We start from the raw sequence: 12,093 nt of genomic DNA on the forward strand, positions 1-12,093 counted from the left end.
TGGCCTAAGCCAACTTCCCTGGATGTTCCATTGATGTGTAAGTCATGTAGGTGTTATCCAATGGAAACAGTCTACATGAAGGGAACAACAACCAGTTTGTGAAGGGGAGAGCCTGGAATCACTCCTCTGTCATGTGCATGTACTACTTAAAGACAAGTGTTTTAAATATGGTTCAGACAGTTGGGGAAGTAGCTCATACTTTGGAACAGCTTGAAAGTGTGTCAACGTAGCACTTAATGCTAATAGCAGAAACAAGAATCATAAGATCAAGAGATTAGGTGCACAGACAAACATGACAGAGAAGACCTTGTCCTTGACAAAATGTGCACTATGTAACGATTTTGACTTGAGGTTATTATTTATAGGGGTGCCAGGTAGGTTGTGCCTACCAGAGAAAATATTGGTTTCTCCTTTTGGTTTGGGAGGGAATGAGTCCCATCTGGTCCGTCAAGTCTACACCAATACAAACGACTTATGTAAAAGTCAGGATGGAAATAAACTTTTCATAAACCCTTAAAACATTGGAACAACTATTCTTTTGCGTGTGCTGTATTACCAACAAATGATTACACACACATATAATAATAACACAATGTGTTCTGTTTCCTCCAGAAATGTCCTGTACCTCGGGCCTAAAGAGTCCAGCCCGGTAAAGAAGTTCAGGGAACTCAAGTGACCTTAGTCACGCAATGTTTGTCCGTTCATACAAGTGTAGTGTACACCCAGTATCAATTCATACAATCAATATAACAATTATTTTACCACACAACTATAAAGCGTATAAACTCTTACTAAGTCCTCTACTACAACTAACTACATAAATCATCACAGTATACATCACATCAAAACAAATGAAACACCGTATACAAAAAGGTTGTAGTCAGTCGGTTAATCACACAGTCCAATCCGCCAACAGATCTCCAGCTGAGAAAAGCCAGGAAGAACAGAGAGGTGTAGTCCACAGACGCAAAGAGTGGATCCGATCCTGGGTAAACTCTATTAGGCTACAAAACACACGTTTAAAACCAACAAAACAGACGGAATAGAGAAGCTTCGGAACTGAGGGTTGAACACATCCTCATTCACGTCTCCATCACAACCCCACTTTTGCGCAGCTGATGCTGGCTATTTAATTGGGAATTAAAGGGAAAGCACCCTATTGGAAGGAGAAGCACTGAGACGGTTCAGAAAAATTCAGGGCCGTCACACACCCCCTCCCCTGGAAAAAGCCGACCATTGCACTGGAAGGCACATCTTGGTCGGGGAAACTGAGAAAGGTCTCCTCATCACTTTCCTCTACAGAAATATTCATGACTTTTTGGAGCTCACGCTCCACAGCTGAGGGGTCACAGGCTTTAAGGTGTGAGACTTCTGGGTCTGGGAATCCGAGAAAAGTCTCCTCACTTTCCTCTTCAAAGATATCCAGGACCTTGCGGTGCTCAATCGCCTCCAATTCCTCAGCCGAGGGGTAACAGGCCTTAAGGCGTGAGACATGGACAACGCGCATATATTCACCTGTGTCCTCTTTCACCACTCGGTAGTTCAAAGGGCCCAGCTGCTCCAAAATCCTATATGGTCCTTGCCATTTAGGAGCGAGCTTGGCCGAGAAGAATTGTTCAGCTTTCGAGTAAGGATGAGTGCGAAGCCACACCCGCTCACGAAGCTGGAACTGCATGTCCCGTCTGTTCTTTTCATAATTTCTCTTCTGCTTGAGTCGAGCCTGGATCATGTTCTTTGAGACATGAGCTCTCAAGTCATGGAGATGGACTACCTGGTCATAGCAAGCAGCGTCTGGAGTAAGCTGCTGAGGCTGTAGCACCATATCCAAGGGTTCTCGGAGGGGACGACTTAGGTTCAGCTCTGCAGGTGTGACTCCAGTGGATTCTTGCACAGCAGAATTCAGGGCAAATCGAAACTCTTGAAGGTGCTTGTCCCAGTGTTTGTGCTGGGTCCCTACATAGGAAGCAACCATTGTCTTCAAGGTTTGATTTACTCTCTCAGTGAGGTTGGTCTGTGGGTGATAGGCCGTGGTCAACTTCTGTCTCAGGTTCCATCTTTGGCAGGTCTCCTCAAAGAGATCAGAGACAAATTGGGAACCTCGATCAGACAGGATGTAATCAGGCACTCCCCAGCGAGTCAGGATCTCTTTCGTAAGGATGTTAGAGACGGTCCTCGCTGTTGCCTGACGCAGGGCAAAGAGCTCCACCCACTTTGAATAGTAATCAACAAAAACAAGCATGTACACATTCTGATTGGAGCTTCTAGGAAATGGACCTATCAAATCCACTCCTAACATTTCCCAAGGTCGGGTAACCACCGTTTGCTGCAACTTGCCAGCAGGCTTTCTACCTTCTGGTTTGTACATTTGACAAACCTGACAGTTTCGGATGTGTGACTTCACATCCATGCTCAGATGTGGCCAGTACAGTAATGCTTGCAACCGCTTGTAGGTTTTGAACCTGCCCAAATGACCAGCTAATGGGTCTTCATGGAAATGTTGAAGCAGTTGAAGGCGTAGAGTTTCAGGTATGCACATTTGGTAGAGGGTTCTGTGAGGTAGTTGTACAACACGGTAGACTTTGTCTTCAATGATGGTCAGCTTTGTGGTAGGATTGACCATATTTTCTCCATCTTCCAGGATAGTCTGATACAAAGCCTGTACTTCTGGATCATCCTGTTGGGCTTTCCAAATGGCCCCATCAGAGATGGGAAAGTCAGTTTTGGGTGAGTCTCGACTGCTAGACAGGACAGTAGCACATGTAAGATGAGGGCCACCATTACCACAAGCAGGAGCTCTGGATAAGGCATCTGGAACAGTGTTGTATTTTCCTTTCCTGTATTCTACTGCAAAGGTGAACTCTTGCAACCGTAGAGCCCATCTAATGAGTCTGGTACTTGGTTTGTTGGTCTTGAACACCCACACAGGGGAGCAATGGTCAGTGACCACAGTGAAGTGTCTTTTCTCCAGGTAGTACCTCCACTTTTCCAAAGCCCAGACAACTGCAAGGCACTCTTGCTCGGTTGTGGAGTAGTTCTGTTCTGCTCCATTCAATGTCCGACTGGCGAACGCTAGCACTTCTTCAGTGCCAAGACCAGTCTGTTGGACTAGGACAGCACCAAGTCCAACATCACTTGCATCAGTGTAAACAACAAAAGGGCAATCAAAGTTGGGATGACCTAAATTGGGAGGTGTGACGAGGTGTCGTTTCAGGGTTTCAAAGGAGGTATGGTACTCTGCCATCCATAGGAATTTCTCTCCAACGCGTTGAGGGGTTCTGACACCTGGGAGAAGTTCGACACAAACCGATGGTACCATCCAGCCATCCCAAGGAACCGTTGAAGGGCCTTGAGTGTGGTTGGCACAGGGAAGTCTTGTACAGCCTTTGTCTTTTCAGGATCCACATGAATGCTGTCAAAAGACACAATATGGCCAAGGAACTTCAGGGAGGTTTGGCAGAAGTTGCTCTTCTTCACATTCAAGGTCAGACCAGCTTCTCTTAGCTTGTCCAACACTGCTTGAAGATCTTGAAAGTGTTGTTCTCTGTTCTGGGAGTAGATCATTATATCGTCCAGGCAGACTAAACAGATTTTCCCTTTGAGCTCACCTAACGCAATCTCTATGAGTCTTTGGAAAGTTGCAGGTGCATTATTTAATCCAAAGGGCATCACCTTAAAGGAAAACAAGCCCCCCAGCACAGACAAAAGCAGTCTTGTCCTTGCTTTCCTGGTCCATTTCAACTTGCCAATAACCACTATTGAGGTCAAGGGTAGTGAACACAACAGCACCAGATAATGACTCCAGGATCTCGTGGATGGTGGGAAGAGGATAGGCATCAGTCTGGGAAACATTGTTGGTCTTCCTATAGTCCACACAAAATCTAAGACCACCGGTCTTTTTTGGGATGAGGACAACAGGAGCAGCCCAGGGAGAGGAGGAACGTTTTTATTATATCTGTGTTAACATATCATTAATGAGTCCCTTTTGGATGATTAGCGTCGCTGGGGACAAATGATATGGGTTCTGCTTGATCGGCATTTCCTGTGTAAGGAATATTTTGTGCTTCAGGAGCCCGATGAGTCCTAGCTTTGAAGTACATACATCAGCATTATTCTGCAGCTGTTCCAACAGCATTAACTCCTCTGGCTGTTCCAGCTGTGCTCTTCTAACAGCCGGTAAAAGGAGATCATCAGAAGGATTAGCAAGGGTTAGTGGTACCGGAGCAACGGCAGAGAAGACTGACACATTTGATCCCCAATCATGTAACTTTGTAGCTTCTGATTGGAAGAAATTATTCTTGATCAGATTGTATGGAAACCAGTAGCAATTGTGTGCGATATCAATCTGGACACCACACAATAAATGTTCCTTTTGTTCCATAAAGATTATTTTTATATCCAAAATACCTCCGTTTGTTTCGCGCGTTATGTTCAGAAATCCACAGGCTCGAGCGGTCACAACAACGCAGACGAAAATTCCAAATAGTCTCCGTAATCTCCACAGAAACGTGTCAAATGTTTTTTATAATCAATCCTCAGGTTGTTTAAAATATATAATCGATAATATATCAACCGCGACTTGTCTTCTTCAGTAGGTGGGAGAGACAATGGCTGCGCAAGCAAAACTCATGTGAACACCTGACGCGATGTGATCTTTCTCGCTCATTTTTCAAAATAAAAGCCTGAAACTATGTCTAAAGACTGTTGACACCTTGAGGAAGCGATAGGAAAAGGAATCTGGTTGATATCCCTTTAAAATGGAGCGAAGGCAGGCTATGGAACATGGAGCATTCAAAATAGAAGCCACTTCCTGGTTTGATTTTCCTCAGGTTTTCACCTGCAATATCAGTTATGTTATACTCACAGACAATATTTTGACAGTTTTGGAAACTTGAGTGTTTTCTATCCTAATCTGATAATGATATGCATATTCTAGCATATGGGCGTGAGAAATAGGCCATTTACTTTGGAAACGTTATTTTTCCAAACATAAAAATAGTGCCCCCTAGCTGAAAGAGGTTAATGGGCATCGCCCCCACATGACGTCTACTCAAATCACCATGAACAAAAGAGCTAGGAGGGATTGAGGAAGTAGAGGGGGAGGGAGTTATCGGACCATAAAAATGAACACCAGGATGCATGGTGGATTGCATCCTGCAAGGGGTGGCTGCAGCATGACCTTGTCTTGGCTGTTCGGAGGTTCCAGCTTGGCCCCCAGTGGTCTGAACAGAAGTGGACACCAGAGAAGCTCTGTGCAAGGAGTTGTGCCTAATGGAGGCCATGTCCACAGACACGTCATCAAACATTAACACAATTAGAAAGCTTGTTCTGCAAGTGGTCTACAGTGTTAAACCAGGGGAGAAAAAACAGAATTAACGTCCTTGAAGACCTCAGTGTGGTGATGTTGCAGGCGCCATTGGAGAGTGGCAGTGAGTTGGTTTCGTTGGTAGTCAAACTGCCTGTCCATAGCACCAGTAATTTCCCGTCTTCCACTCTCACTGAGCTCTGTCAACTGTGGGTTAGAGTGCTCAGTGAGTTTCTGAATTTCATGGCACTCTGTTGCTGCTCTTCCCTCAGACATTTGAATTTATGGTGGATTAGAGTTTGGAGATGTTGTTGAGTCCGACGAATATCAAGGATGTCACCTTGAAGTTGTAGGACTACAACATCGTGAGATAAACCAGACAATGGCGGAAGGTTGGGAGGGAGGGAGGGCTAGCTCAGTACTTCCACACTTATGTCAATAAGTGAGAAACTGGTTAGACCTCCTGTAGCCGGTGGTCCAGACCGAGCATTCAGATTCCCAGGGCTCTTGCCCAAATCAACTCCATTATCTCCATTCACATTGATTTGTGTTGTCAGCTTGATGGTCAGAATGGCCCTGTGTATTCCCATTGACAGGTAGGATATGGATGAGCACATTTTCTTGGGGTGAATCCATTGTTTTAATTCCACACAAAAGATTTGCTTTGGTTAGTTCTCAATGTTGAGCTGTCCCAACTGGGGAGCCATTTTTTTATCTAACCGTTTTGACTTGAGGTTATTATTTATAGGGGTGCCAGGTAGGTTGTGCCTACCAGAGAAAACATTGGTTTCTCCTTTTGGTTTGGGAGGGAATGAGTCCCATCTGGTCCGTCAAGTCTACACCAATACAAACGACTTATGTAAAAGTCAGGATGGAAATAAACTTTTCATAAACCCTTAAAACATTGGAACAACTATTCTTTTGCGTGGGCTGTATTACCAACAAATGATTACACACACATATAATAATAACACAATGTGTTCTGTTTCCTCCAGAAATGTCCTGTACCTCGGGCCTAAAGAGTCCAGCCCGGTAAAGAAGTTCAGGGAACTCAAGTGACCTTAGTCACGCAATGTTTGTCCGTTCATACAAGTGTAGTGTACACCCAGTATCAATTCATACAATCAATATAACAATTATTTTACCACACAACTATAAAGCGTATAAACTCTTACTAAGTCCTCTACTACAACTAACTACATAAATCATCACAGTATACATCACATCAAAACAAATGAAACACCGTATACAAAAAGGTTGTAGTCAGTCGGTTAATCACACAGTCCAATCCGCCAACAGATCTCCAGCTGAGAAAGGCCAGGAAGAACAGAGAAACAGACGGAATAGAGAAGCGTAGCGTACACCCAGTATCAATTCATACAATCAATATAACAATTATTTTACCACACAACTATAAAGTGTATCAACTCTTACTAAGTCCTCAACTACAACTAACTACATAAATAATCACAGTATACATCACATCAAAACAAATGAAACACCGTATACAAAAAGGTTGTGGTCAGTCGGTCAGTCAGACAATCCAATCCAATCCACCAACAGATCTCCAGCGGAGAAAGGCCACAATGAACAGAGAGGTGTAGTCCGTAAAATATAACATTTATGCTGGAAGTATAGTTGAAGTTGGAAGTTTACATACACTTAGGTTGGAGTCATTAAAACTTGTTTTTCAACCACTCCACAAACTTCTTGTTAACAAACTATAGTTTTGGCAAGTCGGTTAGGACATCTACTTTGTTCATGACACAAGCAATTTTTCCAACAATTGTTTTCAGACAGATTATTTAACTGTATCACAATTCCAGTGGGACAGAAGTTTACGTATACTAAATTGACTGTGCCTTTAAACAGCTTGGAAAATTCCAGAAAATTATGTCATGATTTTAGAAGCTTCTGATAGGCTAATTGACATTATTTGAGTCAATTGGAGGTGTACCTGTGGATGTATTTCCAGGCCTACCTTCAAACTCTGTGCCTCTTTGCTTGACATCATGGGAAAATCCAAAGAAATCAGCCAAGACCTCAGAAAAACAATTGTAGACCTCCACAAGTCTGGTTCATCCTTGGGAGCAATTTCTAAACGCCTGAAGGTACCACGTTCATCTGTACAAAAAACAGTACGCAAGTATTAACACCATGGGAACACGCAGTCGTCAATACACTCCGTAAGGAGAAGCGTTCTGTCTCCTAGAGATTAATCCCAGAACAACAGCAAAGTTCCTTGTGAAGTGAAGACGCTGGAGGAAACAGGTACAAAAGTATCTATAACCACAGTAAAATGAGTCCTATATGAACATAACCTGGAGAAATGTCCTCTGGTCTGATGGAACAAAAATAGAACTGTTTGGCCATAATGACCAACGTTATGTTTGGAGGAAAAAGGGTGAGCTTGGAAGCTGAAGAACACCATCCCAACTGTGAAGCACGGGGGTGGCAGCATCATGTTGTGGGGTGCTTTGCTGCCGGAGGGACTGGTGCACTTCACAAAAAAGATGGCATCATGAGGCAGGAAAATGATGTGGATATATTGAAGCAACATCTCAAGACATCAGTCAGGAAGTTAAAGCTTGGTCGCAAATGGGTCTTCCAAATGGACAATGACCCCAAGCATACTTCCAAAGTTGTGGCAAAATGGCTTAAGGACATGTATTGGAGTGGCCATCACAAAGACCTGACCCCAATCCTGTAGAAAATTTGCGGGCAGAACTGAAAGAGCGTGTGCAAGCAAGGAGGCCTACAGACCTGACTCAGTTACTCCAGCTCTGTCAGGAAGAATGGGCCAAAAATCACCCACCTTATTGTGGGAAGCTTGTGGAAGGCTCCCCGAAACGTTTGACTCAAGTTAAACAATTTAAAGGCAATGCTACCAAATACTGATTGAGTGTATGTAAACTTCTGACCCACTGGGAATGTGATGAAAGAAATAAAAGCAGAAATAAATCACTCTCAACTATTATTCTGACATTTTACGTTCTTAAAATAAAGTGTTGATCCTAACTGACCTAAGACAGGGAATTTTTTACTAGGTTTGTGAAAAACTGAGTTTCAATGTATTTGACTAAGGTGAATGTACACTTCTGACTTCAACTGAATATCATAATGACTTTTGTTTATAAACAAAATGATAAAACTCATAAAACTCTTTGGGAGGTCTTGTGTATTTTAAGTGAGGTCATTGCCAGGTGTAATGACAGTAGTTTATGGTTATTCCTTTTCTGTGTTACTGGACATTACAGTGTGTTTTGTTCCTGTGGCTGTAGTAACACAAGATGATATTGTGGTGACGCAAACCCATGTTGTGATGCCTGGTGGCCAGTGTGTTTTTAATGACCACATGGAACGCTCAACTCTGTGTTTAAGGTCAATCATTGTAATGAATTTTGCCATGCTCTAGGAGTTAAAAGTTAAAAGGAAATTGAGTATCATAGTTCATGTGGGATTCAATGACATTTTGAAGAGCAGCTCAGAACAGATTAAGAAATATTTTAAAGAACACCAAGAAACACCCCATTGAACTCTTCAGCAGACTTTTAGCCCTCCGTAACTGGCTACATGACTATTGCAGCTCTGTGGGAATAACATTTGTTGACAATTTTGATACCTTCTTGAAACAAAGCTCATTATAAGGAGGATGGGATCCACCCAAATAATTTGTGTTCCTGGATCTTTTCACAGCATTATAAGGCTGCGTTGAGACAATGACTTATCAATGACCCAAACCCAGCTCAGTTAATCCCTACCTGTCACGTGTGCTCCCTCTCCAGGCTGCTCGTTAGGGTGCACACCTGTCACCAGTATTAGACACATAATGACATTCACCTGGACTCCATCACCTCCTTGATTACCTGCCCTATATATGTCACTCCCTTTGGTTTCTCCCCCAGTCGTCATTGTGTGTGTGTGTGTGTGTGTGTGTGTGTGTGTGTGTGTGTGTGTGTGTGTGTGTGTGTGTGTGTGTGTGTGTGTGTGTGTGTGTGTGTGTGTGTGTGTGTGTGTGTGTGTGTGTGTGTGTGTGTGTGTGTGTGTGTGTGTGTGTGTGTGTGTGTGTGTGTGTGTGTGTGTGTGTGTGTGTGTATTTATTTATTTATTTATTTATTAAATGCATGCACTCCCTGAACATGCTTCCCGACTCTCAGCGTGCATCGTTACACTACCATTGTTTCTGAGTTGTCATAATTCTTCAGCAAACGTACATTATCCCAGTGGCATTGGAAGACTCAATGTAAGTAATCAAATTGATATCCATCTAATCACCCTGAATGCCTCTGCTGAGCCTACAGCTATTGTATGTTGTAATCATGTGCCTATGAACCAGAGTTATACTGTTAGCACTGAGGCAGTGCGCCCTAGTAGGAAGTCCACTGTGTGAAGCTCACCCTGCACTAACATAAATAACATGAGCATGTCTACTTCTGCTAAGCTTCCCAGTAAAGCAATGAAAACAATCAAGCATCCCAGAAACGTGTTGAAAATAGCCCACGTTAAAATGTAGCTTAACTTCTTGTGGGACGGTAGTGTCCCACCTGGCTAACATCCGGTGAAATTGAAGAGCGTGAAATTCAAACTACAGAATTATAAATATTTAACTTTCATATTTAAAACTTAACTTGTTAATCCAGCTGCTATGCCATATTTCAAAAGGCTTTATGGCGAAAGCACACTGCTGTTTGCAGCGCCCTGCATACAAAACCTTGAAAAACATATTTCAACCAGGCAGGTGCGACACGAAAGTCAGAAATAGCGATGTAATAAATACCTTACCTTTGAGCTTCTTCTGTTGGCACTCCAAAAGGTCCCAGTTACATCACAAATGGTCCTTTTGTTTGATAATGTCCTTTATATCCATAAAAACTCAGTTTAGCTGGCGCACTTCAGTCAATAATCCACCCAGTTTTCCTCCATCAAAATGCATACAAAATTAATCCCAAACGTTACTAAGAAACTTTTCCAAACAAGTCAAACTATGTTCATAATCAAACCTTGGGTACTCTAATACGTAAATAAACTATAAAATTTAAGACGGAGAATCGTTATTGTCTTTACCGGAGAAAAATACCAAAGAACGCGCTCTCATTCACGCGCTTGGAAACACTACAGCCAAAATGGGAGCCACCTAGAAAAACTACAATTTCTGGCTCATTTTTCCAAAAACCAGTCTAAAACTCTTTCTAAGGACTGTTGACATCTAGTGGAAGCCTTAGGAACTGCAATCTGGGAGTACTTAGTAAAAGTGACAGCCATTGTAAATAGTGGTAGGCAGCCATTGTAAATAGTGGTAGGCTGAATAAACATTGGGATGGTTTGTCCTCGGTTTCGCCTGCCATATCAGTTCTGTTATACTCACAGACATAATTGTAACAGTTTTAGAACCTGGATAGAAAACTCTAAAGTTTGAGTCAACCTACCAGGCTAGTTACAAATGCTACAGGCATGAAACCATCAACATGTATTGATCACATCTTTACTAATGCTGCAGAAATGTGCTTTAAAGCAGTATCCAAATCCATATAGTAGCCATATCTAGGAAAACCAACGTTCCAAAGACTGTTCCTAATATAGTGTATGAGGTCATACAAGAGGTTTTGTAGTGATTCCTATGTTGAAGAATATTTGTTGGTCTGTGAGGTGTAATGAGGAGCAACCAGGTGCTGCACTTGACACATTTATGAAATTGCTTATTAAATGACTGTAAAAACGGTTTTAATACCAGTGGATTGATGAGGAACTGAAAATGCTAGGGCTGAGAGGGATGAGGCAGAAGGAATGACAAATATGTCTGGCTACACAACCGATTGGCAAACGTACTGCAATTTGAGAAATGTGTTCAAACAAAATACAAAATTAAGTATACTATGAAACAAAAATAAATGATATAAACAATAATAGTAAAAAGCTTTTTTTTTTAAATAGATTTTTTTTATTTATTGAATATTCGAAACGTACAATATACTTGCAGTGAAGCAGCTAAAAAACTACATCATACCAGTCATCCAACAGATTCCCATTCAGAGTGACACAGACGCATCCAGGGTCAATGCCCTGCTAAAGGGCATGTTGACCGATCTACCACCAGGCCAGAAAACGTGAACCCGAACCCTCCAAGATCCCCCCCCACAGTTCCCCAATAGCTGTCCCGCAACCATTGTAGTTAATATAGTATTTATAGGACTATTTCTCTCTATACCATTTGTATTTCATATACCTTTGACTATTGGATGTTCTTATAGGCACTATATTATTGCCAGTGTAACAGTATAGCTTCCGTCCCCCTCCTCGCCCCTACCTGGGCTCGAACCAGGAACACATCGACAACAGCCACACTCGAAGCATCGCTACACATCGCTCCACAAAAGCCGCGGCCCTTGCAGCGCAAGGGGAATAACTACTCCAAATCTAAAAGCAAGTGACGTTTGAAACAGTAGTAGCGCACACCCAGCTAACTAGCTAGCTATTTCACATTGGTTACACCAGCCATTAGGCTGATAGGCTTGAAGTCATAAACAGCGCTGTGCTTGCGAAGAGCTGCTGGCAAAATGCACAAAAGAGCTGTTTGAATGAATGATTACGGGCCTGCTGCTGCTCAGTCAGACTGCTCTTTCAAATCAGACTTAATTATAACATAATAACACACATAAATACGAGCCTTTGGTCAGTAATATGATCGATTCCAGAAACTATCATTTCGAAAACAAAACGATTATTATTTCAGCGAAATACGTAACCGTTCGGTATTCTATCTAAACGGGTAGCATCCCTAAGTCTAAATATTC

At 42.5% G+C, this 12,093-nt stretch overlaps 1 protein-coding gene across 18 annotated transcripts in view; it reads left to right on the forward strand.

The window, feature by feature from the left end:
- The window catches only part of LOC110530308 (astrotactin-1), a 270,605-nt gene that overhangs the window by 234,693 nt on the left and 23,819 nt on the right, over positions 1 to 12,093 (forward strand). The gene's annotated exons all lie outside the window — the stretch shown is intronic.

Source organism: Oncorhynchus mykiss, chromosome 8, assembly GCF_057628025.1.
Source record: "Oncorhynchus mykiss isolate SJ-2025 chromosome 8, ASM5762802v1, whole genome shotgun sequence".
Taxonomy (NCBI): Eukaryota; Metazoa; Chordata; class Actinopteri; order Salmoniformes; family Salmonidae; genus Oncorhynchus; species Oncorhynchus mykiss.